The sequence below is a fragment of the Somniosus microcephalus genome, chromosome 4 (assembly GCF_052327205.1).
Source record: "Somniosus microcephalus isolate GS21.2 chromosome 4, FLI_Smic_1.0, whole genome shotgun sequence".
NCBI lineage: Eukaryota > Metazoa > Chordata > Chondrichthyes > Squaliformes > Somniosidae > Somniosus > Somniosus microcephalus.
The window spans coordinates 344,090,705-344,109,879 of NC_140990.1; positions in this window are offsets into that span (position 1 = coordinate 344,090,705).

The window sequence follows — 19,175 nt, forward strand, 5'->3', positions numbered from 1 at the left end:
CCCTGCATCTCCATATTGCTGAACTTTAGCATTTCATTTTTGATGTTGTCTGGGCCACAGGCTTTCTTTAGGTGGAGAGATTTTGTTTTTGTGGCCAGTTCTTTCCATGTGATTGGGGAGTCTAGAGGGTTTTGGTTGTCTTTAATTGTTGCTTCTAATGTGTGGAGTTTTTCTGTGACCTGATGTTGACTTGGGTTTGTTTTGTTTTTTGGGATGTCTTTGTAGAGGTTTTCAAAATGTGTTCTCCAGATGTCGCCATCTTGGATTGGTAATGCTTGCAATTGTGTTGTACTCAGGTTATTCCACATTTCCCAGAATTGTTTTGGATTGGTGGAGTTTTCAATTTCTTCGAGTATTTTGTGGGTATAGTTTTGTGTTTTGTTCCTAATGGTGCGTTTATATCTTTTGAGGGTTTCATTGTATCTAGTACGTAGGTCCGGATTGTTTGGTTGCCGAAGCTTTTGGTTTGATATTTTTCTCAGGTCTTTTCTGGCATTTTTGCATTCGTGGTCAAACCATTTCATATTTTTATTTTGTCTTTTGCGATGCTTCCTCTTCTGTTTCACGAGGTCGGCTTTTACAGCTGCCTCATGGAAGATCATATTTATATCCTCTATGGCCGTGTTTACACCATCTCTGGTGATCTCATATAGATTTTCTTTAAATTTTGAAATTTTACTTGTGAGATCAGGTGAATTTAGTGCTGTGATGAATTTATCTCCACTGTCTGGGGCCCATCTGTATGTCTGGTTTATTTTATGTAGCTTACTGTGTTCCTTTTTTGTGTCTGTAGTTTGGGCAGAAAGTTTAAGGTACACATTTATTTGGTTATGGTCTGAGAGGGGGGATTGCTGCCTGACAGTGAATGCGTTGATATCGCAGGGGTCCAGGTCAGTGATTGTATAGTCCACCACACTAGACCCAAGAGTTGAGGAGTATGTGAGTCTCCCTAGGGAGTCCCCTCTGAACCTACCATTAACTATGTACAGGCCTAAGGCTCGGCAGAGTTGCACTACCTCCCTACCGCTTTTATTTATTTCACGATCAAGGTTGTTCCGATTTGCGATGGCTGGTGTGACATCTAAAGGGGTCTGGCCAAACACATGGTTGTTTCCCTGTGGGTCTATGAAGTCAGGTTCACAACCGGTCCTTGCATTTAGGTCCCCACATATTATCACCTTTCCTTGGGCCTGGAAATGGCTGATTTCCATGTGGAGAGTATCAAATAACTCCTCTTCGAAATATGGCGAATCTATTGGAGGTATGTAGATCGCACATAAGTAAACATCTTTTTTTGCTATTCCTATATTTTTATCTAGTTTTAGCCATACGTGTGATTTCCCCTGTTTTACCGGTGAGATGTGTTTGTCCAGTTCTCCCTTATACCACACCAATATTCCCCCGGAGGTTCTGCCCTTGCGTGTTTTAGTGTTCTTTACTGAGGGCACAATGATTTCATGGTACATTGGAGGACAGTGGGTCGGCATGTCCTTTTGGCACCATGTTTCTGTTAACACAATTATATCAATGTCTTTTATAGCTTTTAGGAATTCAGGGTCTGTACTCTTCATCCCAAAAGTTGAGGAGCGGAGGCCCTGGATATTCCAGCAGCTTATGTGGAAAGAACGCATTTATATAGTTCAATAAAACGAAATAAAATGGACCTATTTTGTGGATGAGTGTGGAAACACTATTTTCTATAATGCTAAGTGATGATTTAGTATAAATTTCATGAGGCATGCACATATATCTATCTAATAATAGTAATAATACTGATAAGATACCAATAATGATAATGATAAATAACAATATTAATAATTTCTCCGGCTTTCTATCAGGCTGTTCAGCATCGTCATGATCTTTCTCAGTTCTTGGTCTACAGTCTGTGGTCTAGAGGGGGGTCTTGGGTCAGGTATAAAAGCACGGTTCTGTTGTCGGTTTTGTAAAGGGGGGTGGGGGACATTGGTGGTCCTGTTTGGGCTCCCAATGGTAGGGGGGGTGGGAGGGCTGCGTCTTTTGGCAGTGTTTATGAGGTTTCTTGCGAAGATCCACATCCGCTGTTTGAGTAGATGTATTTCGTCATAGAGGTCCCTTGTGTTGATGTTTGGATGATGGGCCAGGGAGACGTTGGGGAGGACAGAACATCTCGTGTCGATCTCCCTGTTGGTGTTGTGGATTATATAGGCTGGGGTGTCCTTTCTGGGCAGTAGTGTGGAGATCACGATCCGCGCCTCGGGGAATTCCCTGCTGGCCTTTTCTGCCATCCTGCTCACTGCCCAAGCCGTGCCTTCCTGTAGGGTGCGTAGGTCGTTCGTGCCTGTGTGGATCACAATCCATTTGGGGCTTCCAAGGGATTCTTTGTTCAGGATCTTCATTGCTTGGCCTGTGTTGCTGCACCATTTTTTCAGGACTTGATGGTCTGGGAACAGCCTCTGGGGGTCCAGAAACTTTCCGTTGGAGTCGGTCAGCAGGACCGCCTGAGGGGCTGGTTTTTCAGACTGGGTAACAGTAGTCTGGGTAGGACTCGCCTGGTGGCTGGTTGTTGGCTGGGTTTCTGGGATATGTTGTGTGGCAGGAGCGGGGTTTGGGGCTTTCGGTGTGTCCTCGTTTGGGGGGGTATCTGTCGGTTTTTGTGTTCCTGTGTGTGAGGACTGGGTAGCAGTAGTCTGGGCATGACTCGACTGAGGGCTGGTTGGAGCGGGGTTTGTGGCTTTCGGTGTGTCTTTGTGTGGGGTGGCATCCGGCGGGTCCTGTGTCCTTGTGTGTGTTGTTTTTGTGTCCTCAGGTTTTTGGACCTTAAGAGGTTTGTGTTGCCTGCTGAGCCTTTCTACGGTCTCCTTCATTTTGTTTAGTTGAGTACGGAGTTCTTTGATCTCATTTCTTTGCTCCTCTATGGTCTTTCTCAGCTTGTGGATGGTGGACTCGTGTTCCGTTTTTAGCTGTTTGAATTCCTCCTTCAAATTCTTGGCCATTGTTTCTCTGTATTCGTTGAAATCAAGTTCTAGTTTGGCCAGATTCTCTTTCATCATTTTGTTTTCGTTCAGAGGTGTGGGGGGGGTGGAGATGTACAGGGAGGTGTTTTCCTCTGCTGGTCTCTCTTCTTCTTCCTCCACTTGGCTCTCCTCATCCTCTGTTCGACTCTCTTTTGCTTCCTGTCCATTGGTCCTCTTTGTGTCTGCCTTAGTTTTCAACTGGGGGAATTCCTTTTCGAAGGTGTCCAGATTTTCCACATTCCCTCTCTCTCTCTCTCCCTCCTTCACTCTCTCTCTCTCCCTCCATCACCCTCTCTCTCTCCCTCCATCAATCTCTCTCTCCCCCTCCATCACGCTCTCTCTCTCCCTCCATCACCCTCTCTCTCTCCCTCCATCACACTCGCTCTCTCCCTGCATCACCTCTCTCTCTCCTCCATCACTCTCTCTCTCTCCCTCCATCACCCTCTCTCTCTCGCTCCATCACTCTCTCTTCTCCCTCCATCACTCTCTCTCTCTCCCTCCATCACCCTCTCTCTCCCTCCATCACTCTCTCTCTCTCTCCCTCCATCACTCTCTCTCTCCTCCATCACCCTCTCTCTCTCCCTCCATCACCCTCTCTCTCTCCCTCCATCACTCTCTCTCTCTCTCCCTCCATCACCCTCTCCCTCTCCCTCCATCACTCCTCTCTCTCTCCCTCCATCACTCTCTCTCTCTCCCTCCATCACTCTCTCTCTCTCCCTCCATCACTCTCTCTCTCTCCCTCCATCACTCTCTCTCTCTCCCTCCATCACCCTCTCTCTCTCCCTCCATCACCCTCTCTCTCTCCCTCCATCACTCTCTCTCTCTCTCCCTCCATCACTCTCTCTCTCTCCCTCCATCACCCTCTCCCTCCCTCCATCACCCTCTCCCTCTCCCTCCATCACTCTCTCTCTCTCTCCCTCCATCACTCTCTCTCTCTCCCTCCATCACCCTCTCTCTCTCCCTCCATCACCCTCTCTCTCTCCCTCCATCACTCTCTCTCTCTCCCTCCATCACTCTCTCTCTCTCCCTCCATCACCCTCTCTCTCTCCCTCCATCACTCTCTCTCTCTCCCTCCATCACTCTCTCTCTCTCCCTCCATCACCCTCTCCCTCTCCCTCCATCACTCTCGCTCTCTCCCTGCATCACCCTCTCTCTCTCCCCCATCTCTCTCTCTCTCTCTCCCTCCATCACCCTCTCTCTCTCCCTCCATCATTCTCTCTCTCTCCCTCCATCACTCTCTCTCTCTCCCTCCATCACCCTCTCTCTCCCTCCATCACTGTCTCTCTCTCCCTCCATCACTCTCTCTCTCCCTCCATCAACCTCTCTCTCTCCCTCCATCACCCTCTCTCCCTCCATCACCCTCTCTCTCTCCCTCCTTCACTCTCTCTCTCTCCCTCCTTCACTCTCTCTCTCTCCCTCCTTCACTCTCTCTCTCTCCCTCCTTCACTCTCTCTCTCTCCCTGCATCACCCTCACTCTCTCTCCCTCCATCACCCTCTCTCTCTCCCTCCATCACACTCTCTCTCTCCCTCCATCACCCTCTCTCTCTCTCCCTCCATCACTCTCTCTCTCTCCCTCCATCACCCTCTCTCTCTCCCTCCATCACCCTCTCTCTCCCTCCATCACTCTCTCTTCTCCCTCCATCACTCTCTCTCTCTCCCTCCATCACCCTCTCTCTCCCTCCATCACTCTCTCTCTCTCCCACCATCACTCTCTCTCTCCCTCCATCACTCTCTCTCTCTCCCTCCATCACCCTCTCTCTCCCTCCATCACTCTCTCTCTCTCCCTCCATCACTCTCTCTCTCTCCCTCCATCACTCTCTCTCTCTCCCTCCATCAATCTCTCTCTCTCCCTCCATCACTCTCGCTCTCTCCCTCCATCACCCTCTCTCTCTCCCTCCATCACCCTCTCTCTCTCCCTCCATCACACTCTCTCTCTCCCTCCATCACCCTCTCTCTCTCCCTCCATCACTCTCTCTCTCTCCCTCCATCACCCTCTCTCTCTCCCTCCATCACTCTCTCTTCTCCCTCCATCACTCTCTCTCTCTCCCTCCATCACTCTTCTCTCCCTCCATCACTCTCTCTCTCTCCCTCCATCAACCTCTCTCTCTCCCTCCATCACTCTCTCTCTCTCCTCCATCACCCTCTCTCTCTCCCTCCATCCCTCTCTCTCTCTCTCCATCACTCTCTCTCTCTCCCTCCATCACCCTCTTCCCTCCCTCCATCACTCTCTCTCTCTCCATCACCCTCTCTCTCTCCCTCCATCACCCTCTCACTCTCCCTCCATCACTCTCTCACTCTCCCTCCATCACCCTCTCTCTCTCCCTCCATCACTCTCTCTCTCTCCCTCCATCACCCTCTCTCTCTCCCTCCATCACCCTCTCTCTCTCCCTCCATCACTCTCTCTCTCTCTCCCTCAATCACTCTCTCTCTCTCCCTCCATCACCCTCTCCCTCTCCCTCCATCACTCTCTCTCTCTCTCCCTCCATCACTCTCTCTCTCTCCCTCCATCACCCTCTCTCTCTCCCTCCATCACTCTCTCTCTCTCTCCCTCCATTACTCTCTCTCTCTCTCCCTCCATCACCCTCTCTCTCTCCCTCCATCACTCTCTCTCTCTCTCCCTCCATCACTCTCTCTCTCCCTCCATCACCCTCTCCCTCTCCCTCCATCACTCTCTCTCTCCCTCCATCACCCTCTCTCTCTCCCTCCATCTCTCTCTCTCTCTCTCTCCCTCCATCACCCTCTCTCTCTCCCTCCATCACTCTCTCTCTCTCCCTCCATCACTCTCTCTCTCTCGCTCCATCACTCTCTCTCTCTCCCTCCATCACCCTCTCTCTCTCCGTCCATCACTCTCTCTCTCTCCCTCCATCACTCTCGCTCTCTCCGTCCATCACCCTCTCTCTCTCCCTCCATCACTCTCTCTCTCTCCCTCCATCACCCTCTCTCTCCCTCCATCACTGTCTCTCTCTCTCTCCATCACTCTCTCTCTCTCCCTCCATCACCCTCTCCCTCTCCCTCCATCACTCTCTCTCTCTCCCTCCATCACCCTCTCTCTCTCCCTCCATCTCTCTCTCTCTCTCTCCCTCCATCACCCTCTCTCTCTCCCTCCATCATTCTCTCTCTCTCCCTCCATCACACTCTCTCTCTCTCCCTCCATCACTCTCTCTCTCTCTCCCTCCATCACTCTCTCTCTCTCCCTCCATCGCCCTCTCTCTCTCCCTCCATCGCCCTCTCTCTGTCCCTCCATCGCCCTCTCTCTCTCCCTCCATCAACCTCTCTCTCTCCCTCCATCACTCTCTCTCTCTCCCTTCATCACTCTCTCTCTCCCTCCATCACTCTCTCTCTCTCCCTCCATCACCCTCTCTCTCTCCGTCCATCACACTCTCTCTCACCCTCCATCACTCTCTCTCTCTCTCCGTCCATCACCCTCTCTCTCTCCCTCCATCACTCTCTCTCTCTCCCTCCATCACCCTCTCTCTCCCTCCATCACTGTCTCCCTCTCTCTCCATCAGTCTCACTCTCCGTCCATCACCCACTCTCTCTCCCTCCATCACCCTCTCTCTCTCTCCCTCCATCACCCTCTCTCTCCCTCCATCACTCTCTCTCTCTCGCTCCTTCACTCTCTCTCTCTCCCTCCATCACCCTCTCTCTCTCCCTCCATCAATCTCTCTCTCTCCCTCCATCACCCTCGCTCTCTCCCTCCATCACCCTCTCTCTCTCCCTCCATCACCCTCTCTCTCTCCCTCCATCACACTCTCCTCTCCCTCCATCACCCTCACCCTCTCCCTCCATCACTCTCTCTCTCTCTCCCTCCATCACCCTCTCTCTCTCCCTCCATCACTCTCTCTTCTCCCTCCATCACCCTCTCTCTCTCCGTCCATCACCCTCTCTCTCTCCCTCCATCACACTCTCTCTCTCCCTCCATCACCCTCTCTCTCTCCCTCCATCACTCTCTCTCTCTCTCCCTCCATCACCCTCTCTCTCTCCCTCCATCACTCTCTCTCTCCCTCCATCACCTCTCTCTCTCCCTCCATCACTCTTTCTCTCCCTCCATCACTCTCTCTCTCCCTCCATCAACCTCTCTCTCTCCCTCCATCACTCTCTCTCTCTCCCTCCATCACCCTCTCTCTCTCCCTCCATCCCTCTCTCTCTCTCTCCATCACTCTCTCTCTCTCCCTCCATCACCCTCTTTCCCTCCCTCCATCACTCTCTCTCTCTCCATCACCCTCTCTCTCTCCCTCCATCACCCTCTCTCTCTCCCTCCATCACTCTCTCTCTCTCCCTCCATCACCCTCTCTCTCTCCCTCCATCACTCTCTCTCTCTCCCTCCATCACCCTCTCTCTCTCCCTCCATCACCCTCTCTCTCTCCCTCCATCACTCTCTCTCTCTCTCCCTCAATCACTCTCTCTCTCTCCCTCCATCACCCTCTCCCTCTCCCTCCATCACTCTCTCTCTCTCTCCCTCCATCACTCTCTCTCTCTCCCTCCATCACCCTCTCTCTCTCCCTCCATCACTCTCTCTCTCTCTCCCTCCATTACTCTCTCTCTCTCTCCCTCCATCACCCTCTCTCTCTCCCTCCATCACTCTCTCTCTCTCTCCCTCCATCACTCTCTCTCTCCCTCCATCACCCTCTCCCTCTCCCTCCATCACTCTCTCTCTCCCTCCATCACCCTCTCTCTCTCCCTCCATCTCTCTCTCTCTCTCTCTCCCTCCATCACCCTCTCTCTCTCCCTCCATCACTCTCTCTCTCTCCCTCCATCACTCTCTCTCTCTCGCTCCATCACTCTCTCTCTCTCCCTCCATCACCCTCTCTCTCTCCGTCCATCACTCTCTCTCTCTCCCTCCATCACTCTCGCTCTCTCCGTCCATCACCCTCTCTCTCTCCCTCCATCACTCTCTCTCTCTCCCTCCATCACCCTCTCTCTCCCTCCATCACTGTCTCTCTCTCTCTCCATCACTCTCTCTCTCTCCCTCCATCACCCTCTCCCTCTCCCTCCATCACTCTCTCTCTCTCCCTCCATCACCCTCTCTCTCTCCCTCCATCTCTCTCTCTCTCTCTCCCTCCATCACCCTCTCTCTCTCCCTCCATCATTCTCTCTCTCTCCCTCCATCACACTCTCTCTCTCTCCCTCCATCACTCTCTCTCTCTCTCCCTCCATCACTCTCTCTCTCTCCCTCCATCGCCCTCTCTCTCTCCCTCCATCGCCCTCTCTCTGTCCCTCCATCGCCCTCTCTCTCTCCCTCCATCAACCTCTCTCTCTCCCTCCATCACTCTCTCTCTCTCCCTTCATCACTCTCTCTCTCTCCCTCCATCACTCTCTCTCTCTCCCTCCATCACCCTCTCTCTCTCCGTCCATCACACTCTCTCTCACCCTCCATCACTCTCTCTCTCTCTCCGTCCATCACCCTCTCTCTCTCCCTCCATCACTCTCTCTCTCTCCCTCCATCACCCTCTCTCTCCCTCCATCACTGTCTCCCTCTCTCTCCATCAGTCTCACTCTCCGTCCATCACCCACTCTCTCTCCCTCCATCACCCTCTCTCTCTCTCCCTCCATCACCCTCTCTCTCTCCCTCCATCACTCTCTCTCTCTCGCTCCTTCACTCTCTCTCTCTCCCTCCATCACCCTCTCTCTCTCCCTCCATCAATCTCTCTCTCTCCCTCCATCACCCTCGCTCTCTCCCTCCATCACCCTCTCTCTCTCCCTCCATCACCCTCTCTCTCCCTCCATCACACTCTCTCTCTCCCTCCATCACCCTCTCTCTCTCCCTCCATCACTCTCTCTCTCCCTCCATCACCCACTCTCTCTCCCTCCATCACTCTCTCTCTCCCTCCATCACTCTCTCTCTCTCCCTCCATCACTCTCTCTCTCCCTCCATCACTCTCTCTCTCTCCCTCCATCAACCCTCTCTCTCCCTCCATCACCTTCTCTCTCTCCCTCCATCACCCTCTCTCTCTCCCTCCATCCCTCTCTCTCTCTCTCCATCACTCTCTCTCTCTCCCTCCATCACCCTCTTTCCCTCCCTCCATCACTCTCTCTCTCTCACTCCATCACCCTCTCTCTCTCCCTCCATCACCCTCTCTCTCTCCCTCCATCACTCTCTCACTCTCCCTCCATCACCCTCTCTCTCTCCCTCCATCACTCTCTCTCTCTCCCTCCATCACCCTCTCTCTCTCCCTCCATCACCCTCTCTCTCTCCCTCCATCACTCTCTCTCTCTCTCCTCAATCACTCTCTCTCTCTCCCTCCATCACCCTCTCCCTCTCCCTCCATCACTCTCTCTCTCTCCCTCCATCACTCTCTCTCTCCCTCCATCACCCTCTCTCTCTCCCTCCATCACTCTCTCTCTCTCTCCCTCCATCACTCTCTCTCTCTCTCCCTCCATCACTCTCACTCTCTCCCTCCATCACCCTCTCTCTCTCCCTCCATCACTCTCTCTCTCTCTCCCACCATCACTCTATCTCTCCCTCCATCACCCTCTCCCTCTCCCTCCATCACTCTCTCTCTCTCCCTCCATCACCCTCTCTCTCTCCCTCCATCTCTCTCTCTCTCTCTCTCCCTCCATCACCCTCTCTCTCTCCCTCCATCACTCTCTCTCTCTCCCTCCATCACTCTCTCTCTCTCGCTCCATCACTCTCTCTCTCTCCCTCCATCACCCTCTCTCTCTCCGTCCATCACTCTCTCTCTCTCCCTCCATCACTCTCGCTCTCTCCGTCCATCACCCTCTCTCTCTCCCTCCATCACTCTCTCTCTCTCACTCCATCACCCTCTCTCTCCCTCCATCACTGTCTCTCTCTCTCTCCATCACTCTCACTCTCCGTCCATCACCCTCTCTCTCTCCCTCCATCACCCTCTCTCTCTCCCTCCATCACTCTCTCTCTCCCTCCATCACCCTCTCTCTCTCCATCCATCACTCTCTCTCTCTCCCTCCATCACTCTCTCTCTCTCCCTCCATCACTCTCTCTCTCTCTCTCCATCTCCCTCTCTCTCTCCCTCCATCACCCTCTCTCTCTCCCTCCATCACTCTCTCTCTCTCCCTCCATCACTCTCTCTCTCTCCCTCCATCACTCTCTCTCTCACCCTCCATCACTCTCTCTCTCTCCCTCAATCACCCTCTCTCTCTCCCTCCATCACCCTCTCTCTCTCCCTCCATCACTCTCTCTCTCTCCCTCCATCACTCTCTCTCTCTCCCTCCATCACTCTCTCTCTCTTCCTCCATCACTCTCTATCTCTCCCTCCATCACTCTCTATCTCTCCCTCCATCACTCTCTCTCTCTCCCTCCATCACTCTCTCTCTCCCTCCATCACTCTCTCTCTCTCCCTCCATCACCCTCTCTCTCTCCCTCCATCAATCTCTCTCCCTCCCTCCATCACTCTCTCTCTCTCCCTCCATCACTCTCTCTCTCTCCCTCCATCACCCTCTCTCTCTCCCTCCATCATTCTCTCTCTCTCTCCCTCCATCACCCTCTCTCTCTCCCTCCATCACCCTCTCTCTCTCCCTCCATCACTCTCTCTCTCTCTCCATCACCCTCTCTCTCTCCCTCCATCACCCTCTCTCTCTCCCTCCATCACTCTCTCTCTCTCCCTCCATCACTCTCTCTCTCTCCCTCCATCACTCTCTCTCTCTCCCTCCATCACCCTCTCTCTCTCCCTCCATCACTCTCTCTCTCTCCCTCCATCACCCTCTCTCTCTCCCTCCATCACCCTCTCTCTCTCCCTCCATCACTCTCTCTCTCTCCCTCCATCACTCTCTCTCTCTCCCTCCATCACCCTCTCCATCTCCCTCCATCACTCTCTCTCTCTCTCCCTCCATCACTCTCTCTCTCTCCCTCCATCACTCTCTCTCTCTCCCTCCATCACCCTCTCTCTCTCCCTCCATCACTCTCTCTCTCTCTCCCTCCATCACTCTCTCTCTCTCTCCCTCCATCACTCTCTCTCTCCCTCCATCACTCTCTCTCTCTCCCTCCTTCACCCTCTCTCTCTCCCTCCATCTCTCTCTCCCTCTCTCTCCCTCCATCACTCTCTCTCTCTCCCTCCATCACTCTCTCTCTCTCGCTCCATCACTCTCTCTCTCTCCCTCCATCACCCTCTCTCTCTCCGTCCATCACTCTCTCTCTCTCTCCCTCCATCACTCTCTCTCTCTCCGTCCATCACCCTCTCTCTCCCTCCATCAGTCTCTCTCTCTCCCTCCATCACCCTCTCTCTCCCTCCATCACTGTCTCTCTCTCTCTCCATAACTCTCACTCTCCGTCCATCACCCTCTCTCTCGCCCTCCATCACCCTCTCTCTCTCCATCCATCACTCTCTCTCTCCCTCCATCACTCTCTCTCTCTCCCTCCATCACTCTCTCTCTCTCCCTCCATCACTACCTCTCTCTCCCTCCATCACACTCTCTCTCTCCCTCCATCACCCTCTCTCTCTCCCTCCATCACCCTCTCTCTCTCATCCATCACCCTCTCTCTCGCCCTCCATCACCCTCTCTCTCTCCATCCATTACTCTCTCTCTCTCCCTCCATCACTCTCTCTCTCTCCCTCCATCACCCTCTCTCTCTCCCTCCATCACTCTTTCTCTCTCTATCACCCTCTCTCTCTCCCTCCATCACCCTCTCTCTCTCCCTCCATCACTCTCTCTCGCTCCCTCCATCACTCTCTCTCTCGCCCTCCATCACCCTCTCTCTCTCCCTCCATCACTCTCTCTCTCTCCCTCCATCACTCTCTCTCTCTCCCTCCATCACTCTCTCTCTCTCCCTCCATCACCCTCTCTCTCTCCCTCCATCACCCTCTCTCTCTCCCTCCATCACTCTCTCTCTCTCCCTCCATCACTCTCTCTCTCTCCCGCCAACACTCTCTATCTCTCCCTCCATCACTCTCTCTCTCTCCCTCCATCACTCTCTCTCTCTCCCTCCATCACTCTCTCTCTCCCTCCATCACCCTCTCTCTCTCCCTCCATCACTCTCTCTCTCTCTACCTCCATCACCCTCTCTCTCCCTCCATCACTCTCTCTCTCTCTCCATCACCCTCTCTCTCTCCCTCCATCACCCTCTCTCAGTTCAGTTCAGTTCAGTTTTCAGTTCAAATGCTTTATTGGCATGAAAGTTTACAGAGAACCATATTGCCAAAGCTTACATTGCAAAAAGGTACAGTTTTCCAACATTCTGTAGGTGTCAATCGATTTGACATTTGTTGGGTATATACAATATTACTTTAAAACTATATTAATTTTAAACAGTCTTTCTACTTCATTTGGTACGTTCAATATTAATTTTAAACAGTCTTACTTTTAAACAGTCCTCAGGTTGTGACATGTTGTTACTCTCTCTCTCTCCCTCCATCTCTCTCTCTCTCTCCCTCCATCACTCTCTCTCTCTATCTCCATCACCCTCTCTCTCTCCCTCCATCACCCTCTCTCTCTCCCTCCATCACTCTCCCTCTCTCCCTCCATCACTCTCTCTCCCTCCAGCACTCTCTCTCTCTCCCTCCATCACTCTCTCTCTCCCTCCATCACCTTCTCTCTCTCCCTCCATCACCCTCTCTCTCTCCCTCCATCACTCTCTCTCTCTCTCCCTCCATCACCCTCTCTCTCTCCCTCCATCACACTCTCTCTCTCCCTCCATCACTCTCTCTCTCTCCCTCCATCACTCTCTCTCTCCCTCCATCTCTCTCTCTCTCTCCCTCCATCACTCTCTTTCTCTCCCTCCATCACTCTCTCTCTCTCCCTCCATCACTCTCTCTCTCTCCCTCCATCACCCTCTCTCTCTCCCTCCATCAATCTCTCTCTCTCCCTCCATCACTCTCTCTCTCTCCCTCCATCACTCTCTCTCTCTCCCTCCATCACTCTCTCTCTCTCCCTCCATCACCCTCTCTCTCTCCCTCCATCTCTCTCTCTCTCTCCCTCCATCACCCTCTCTCTCTCCCTCCATCATTCTCTCTCTCTCCCTCCATCACACTCTCTCTCTCTCCCTCCATCACTCTCTCTCTCTCTCTCCCTCCATCACTCTCTCTCTCTCCCTCCATCGCCCTCTCTCTCTCCCTCCATCGCCCTCTCTCTCTCCCTCCATCGCCCTCTCTCTCTCCCTCCATCGCCCTCTCTCTCTCCCTCCATCGCCCTCTCTCTCTCCCTCCATCGCCCTCTCTCTCTCCCTCCATCACCCTCTCTCTCTCCCTCCATCACTCTCTCTCTCTCAGTTCAGTTCAGTTCAAATGCTTTATTGGCATGAAAGTTTACAGAGAACCATATTGCCAAAGCTTACATTGCAAAAAGGTACAGTTTTCCAACATTCTGTAGGTGTCAATCGATTTGACATTTGTTGGGTATATACAATATTACTTTTAAACAATATTAATTTTAAACAGTCTTTCTACTTCATTTGGTACGTTCAATATTAATTTTAAACAGTCTTACTTTTAAACAGTCCTCAGGTTGTGACATGTTGTTACATATTTAGCCCCAAGGTATGGTCTGTCTCCTTCTCCTAGGACTAATCTCAATTTTGACAGATCATCCAATTCCTTGAAATCTGGGGTTGTTTGGCTTAGCTTGTTGAATAATATGTTTCTTGATGTGTTGAATTTTTCGCATTTTAGGAGGAAATGCATTTCTGTTTCAACCTCGCCAGCCAGACATTGATCGCATATTCTATTCTCTCTAGGCTGCCAGGATTTCTTGTATCTGCCTTTTTCAATTTCCAGTTGGTGGTCGCTTAGTCTGTACCTGGTGAGGGTCTGTCTCTGTTTTGTGTCTCTGATGGTCGTGAGGTAGTCTGCCAGTTTATATTCTCTTTTTAGGGCCCGGTAACATTCTAATCTGCTTTGGCTTTCGGTTATTTTGTTCCAATGTTCCAGGTAGGTTTCTTTGCATTTTTTAATGATTTGGTTCACTCGGATTGGTGTTTGGACGGCTGTGTTGGTCTGGGGCTGGTTAGGGTCCGGCTGAGTACTTAGTTTCAGTAGCAGCTGACTCAGGGGACTCTTTTCTGGGTTTCTCTCTCTCCCTCCATCACTGTCTCCCTCTCTCTCTCTCAGTCTCACTCTCCGTCCATCACCCTCTCTCTCTCCCTCCATCACCCTCTCTCTCTCTCCCTCCATCACCCTCTCTCTCTCCCTCCATCACTCTCTCTCTCTCGCTCCTTCACTCTCTCTCTCTCCCTCCATCACCCTCTCTCTCTCCCTCCATCAATCTCTCTCTCTCCCTCCATCAATCTCTCTCTCTCCCTCCATCACTCTCGCTCTCTCCCTCCATCACCCTCTCTCTCTCCCTCCATCACCCTCTCTCTCTCTCCCTCCATCACCCTCTCTCTCTCCCTCCATCACTCTCTCTCTCTCGCTCCTTCACTCTCTCTCTCTCCCTCCATCACCCTCTCTCTCTCCCTCCATCAATCTCTCTCTCTCCCTCCATCAATCTCTCTCTCTCCCTCCATCACTCTCGCTCTCTCCCTCCATCACCCTCTCTCTCTCCCTCCATCACCCTCTCTCTCTCCCTCCATCACACTCTCTCTCTCCCTCCATCACCCTCTCTCTCTCCCTCCATCACTCTCTCTCTCTCTCCCTCCATCACCCTCTCTCTCTCCCTCCATCACTCTCTCTTCTCCCTCCATCACTCTCTCTCTCTCCCTCCATCACTCTCTCTCTCCCTCCATCATCCTCTCTCTCTCCCTCCATCTCTCTCTCTCTCTCTCTCCCTCCATCACCCTCTCTCTCTCCCTCCATCACTCTCTCTCTCTCCCTCCATCACTCTCTCTCTCTCGCTCCATCACTCTCTCTCTCTCCCTCCATCACCCTCTCTCTCTCCGTCCATCACTCTCTCTCTCTCCCTCCATCACTCTCTCTCTCTCCGTCCATCACCCTCTCTCTCTCCCTCCATCACTCTCTCTCTCTCCCTCCATCACCCTCTCTCTCCCTCCATCACTGTCTCTCTCTCTCTCCATCACTCTCACTCTCCGTCCATCACCCTCTCTCTCTCCCTCCATCACCCTCTCTCTCTCCCTCCATCACTCTCTCTCTCCCTCCATCACTCTCTCTCTCCCTCCATCACTCTCTCTCTCCCTCCATCACTCTCTCTCTCTCTCCATCTCCCTCTCTCTCTCCCTCCATCACCCTCTCTCTCTCCCTCCATCACTCTCTCTCTCTCCCTCCATCACTCTCTCTCTCTCCCTCCATCACTCTCTCTCTCTCCCTCAATCACCCTCTCTCTCTCCCTCCATCACTCTCTCTCTCTCCCTCCATCACTCTCTCTCCCTCCATCACTCTCTATCTCTCCCTCCATCACTCTCTCTCTCTCCCTCCATCACTTTCTCTCTCTCCCTCCATCACCCTCTCTCTCTCCCTCCATCAATCTCTCTCTCTCTCCATCACCCTCTCTCTCTCCCTCCATCACCCTCTCTCTCTCCCTCCATCACTCTCTCTCCCTCCATCACTCTCTCTCTCTCCCTCCATCACCCTCTCTCTCTCCCTCCATCACCCTCTCTCTCTCCCTCCATCACTCTCTCTCTCTCCCTCCATCACCCTCTATCTCTCCCTCCATCACCCTCTCTCTCTCCCTCCATCACTCTCTCTCTCTCCCTCCATCACTCTCTCTCTCTCCCTCCATCACCCTCTCCATCTCCCTCCATCACTCTCTCTCTCTCTCCCTCCATCACTCTCTCTCTCTCCCTCCATCACCCTCTCTCTCTCCCTCCATCACTCTCTCTCTCTCTCCCTCCATCACTCTCTCTCTCTCTCCCTCCATCACTCTCTCTCTCTCCCTCCATCACCCTCTCTCTATCCCTCCATCACTCTCTCTCTCTCTCCCTCCATCACTCTCTCTCTCCCTCCATCACCCTCTCCCTCTCCCTCCATCACTCTCTCTCTCTCCCTCCATCACCCTCTCTCTCTCCCTCCATCTCTCTCTCTCTCCCTCCATCACCCTCTCTTTCTCCCTCCATCATTCTCTCTCTCTCCCTCCATCACTCTCTCTCTCTCTCCCTCCATCACTCTCTCTCTCTCTCCCTCCATCGCCCTCTCTCTCTCCCTCCATCACCCTCTCTCTCTCCCTCCATCACTCTCTCTCTCTCGCTCCATCACTCTCTCTCTCTCCCTCCATCACCCTCTCTCTCTCCGTCCATCACTCTCTCTCTCTCTCCCTCCATCACTCTCTCTCTCTCCGTCCATCACCCTCTCTCTCTCCCTCCATCACTCTCTCTCTCTCCCTCCATCACCCTCTCTCTCCCTCCATCACTGTCTCTCTCTCTCTCCATAACTCTCACTCTCCATCCATCACCCTCTCTCTCTCCCTCCATCACCCTCTCTCTCTCCCTCCATCACTCTCTCTCTCCCTCCATCACCCTCTCTCTCTCCATCCATCACTCTCTCTCTCTCCCTCCATCACTCTCTCTCTCTCCCTCCATCACTCTCTCTCTCTCTCCATCTCCCTCTCTCTCTCCCTCCATCACCCTCTCTCTCTCCCTCCATCACTCTCTCTCGCTCCCTCCATCACTCTCTCTCTCTCCCTCCATCACCCTCTCTCTCTCCCTCCATCACCCTCTCTCTCTCCCTCCATCACTCTCTCTCTCTCCCTCCATCACCCTCTCTCTCTCCCTCCATCACCCTCTCTCTCTCCCTCCATCACTCTCTCTCTCCCCCTCCATCACTCTCTCTCTCCCTCCATCACTCTCTATCTCTCCCTCCATCACTCTCTCTCTCTCCCTCCATCACTCTCTCTCTCTCCCTCCATCACCCTCTCTCTCTCCCTCCATCAATCTCTCTCCCTCCCTCCATCACTCTCTCTCTCTCCCTCCATCACTCTCTCTCTCTCCCTCCATCACCCTTCCTCTCTCCCTCCATCCCTCTCTCTCTCCCTCCATCACCCTCTCTCTCTCCCTCCATCACCCTCTCTCTCTCCCTCCATCACTCTCTCTCTCTCTCCATCACCCTCTCTCTCCCTCCATCACCCTCTCTCTCTCCCTCCATCACTCTCTCTCTCTCCCTCCATCACGCTCTCTCTCTCCCTCCATCACCATCTCTCTCTCCCTCCATCACCCTCTCTCTCTCCCTCCATCACTCTCTCTCTCTCCCCTCCATCACTCTCTCTCTCCCTCCATCACTCTCTCTCTCTCCCTCCATCACCCTCTCTCTCCCTCCATCACCCTCTCTCTCCCTCCATCACTCTCTCTCTCCCTCCATCACACTCTCTCTCTCCCTCCATCACACTCTCTCTCTCCCTCCATCACCCTCTCTCTCTCCCTCCATCACCCTCTCTCTCCCTCCATCACCCTCTCTCTCTCCCTCCATCACTCTCTCTCTCTCCCTCCATCACTCTCTCTCTCTCCCTCCATCACTCTCTATCTCTCCCTCCATCTCTCTCTCTCTCTCTCCCTCCATCACCCTCTCTCTCTCCCTCCATCACTCTCTCTCTCTCCTCCATCACCCTCTCTCTCCCTCCATCACTGTCTCTCTCTCTCTCCATCACTCTCACTCTCCGTCCATCACCCTCTCTTCTCCCTCCATCACCCTCTCTCTCTCCCTCCATCACTCTCTCTCTCCCTCCATCACTCTCTCTCTCCCTCCATCACCCTCTCTCTCTCCATCCATGGCTCTCTCTCTCTCCCTCCATCACCCTCTCTCTCTCCCTCCATCACTCTCTCTCTCCCTCCATCACCCTCTCTCTCTCCATCCATCTCTCTCTCTCTCTCCCTCCATCACTCTCTCTCTCTCCATCCATCACCCTCTCTCTCTCCCTCCATCACTCTCTCTCTCTCCCTCCATCACTCTCTCTCTCTCCCTCCATCACCCTCTCTCTCTCCCTCCATCACCCTCTCTCTCTCCCTCCATCACTCTCTCTCTCTCTCCCTCCATCACTCTCTCTCTCCCTCCATCACTCTCTATCTCTCCCTCCATCACTCTCTCTCTCTCCCTCCATCACTCTCTCTCTCTCCCTCCATCACCCTCTCTCTCTCCCTCCATCAATCTCTCTCCCTCCCTCCATCACTCTCTCTCTCTCCCTCCATCACTCTCTCTCCCTCCATCACCCTCTCTCTCTCCCTCCATCACTCTCTCTCTCTCTCTCCCTCCATCACCCTCTCTCTCTCCCTCCATCACCCTCTCTCTCTCCCTCCATCACTCTCTCTCTCTCCCTCCAGCACCCTCTCTCTCTCCCTCCATCAATCACTCTCCCTCCATCACTCTCGCTCTCTCCCTCCATCACCATCTCTCTCTCCCTCCATCACCCTCTCTCTCTCCCTCCATCACTCTCTCTCTCTCCCTCCATCACCCTCTCTCTCTCCCTCCATCACTCTCACTCTCTCCCTCCATCACTCTCTCTCTCTCCCTCCATCACTCTCTATCTCTCCCTCCATCACTCTCTCTCTCTCCCTCCATCACTCTCTCTCTCTCCCTCCATCACCCTCTCTCTCTCCCTCCATCAATCTCTCTCCCTCCCTCCATCACTCTCTCTCTCTCCCTCCATCACTCTCTCTCTCTCCCTCCATCACCCTCTCTCTCTCCCTCCATCACTCTCTCTCTCTCTCCCTCCATCACCCTCTCTCTCTCCCTCCATCACCCTCTCTCTCTCCCTCCATCACTCTCTCTCTCTCTCCATCACCCTCTCTCTCTCCCTCCATCACCCTCTCTCTCTCCCTCCATCACTCTCTCTCTCTCCCTACATCACGCTCTCTCTCTCCCTCCATCACCATCTCTCTCTCCCTCCATCACCCTCTCTCTCTCCCTCCATCACTCTCTCTCTCTCCCTCCATCACTCTCTCTCTCCCTCCATCACTCTCTCTCTCTCCCTCCATCACCCTCTCTCTCCCTCCATCACTCTCTCTCTCCCTCCATCACTCTCTCTCTCTCCCTCCATCACCCTCTCTCTCTCCCTCCATCACCCTCTCACTCTCCCTCCATCACCCTCTCTCTCTCCCTCCATCACTCTCTCTCTCTCCCTCCATCACTCTCTCTCTCTCCCTCCATCACTCTCTATCTCTCCCTCCATCTCTCTCTCTCTCTCTCCCTCCATCACTCTCTCTCTCTCCGTCCATCACCCTCTCTCTCTCCCTCCATCACTCTCTCTCTCTCCCTCCATCACCCTCTCTCTCCCTCCATCACTGTCTCTCTCTCTCTCCATCACTCTCACTCTCCGTCCATCACCCTCTCTCTCTCCCTCCATCACCCTCTCTCTCTCCCTCCATCACTCTCTCTCTCCCTCCATCACTCTCT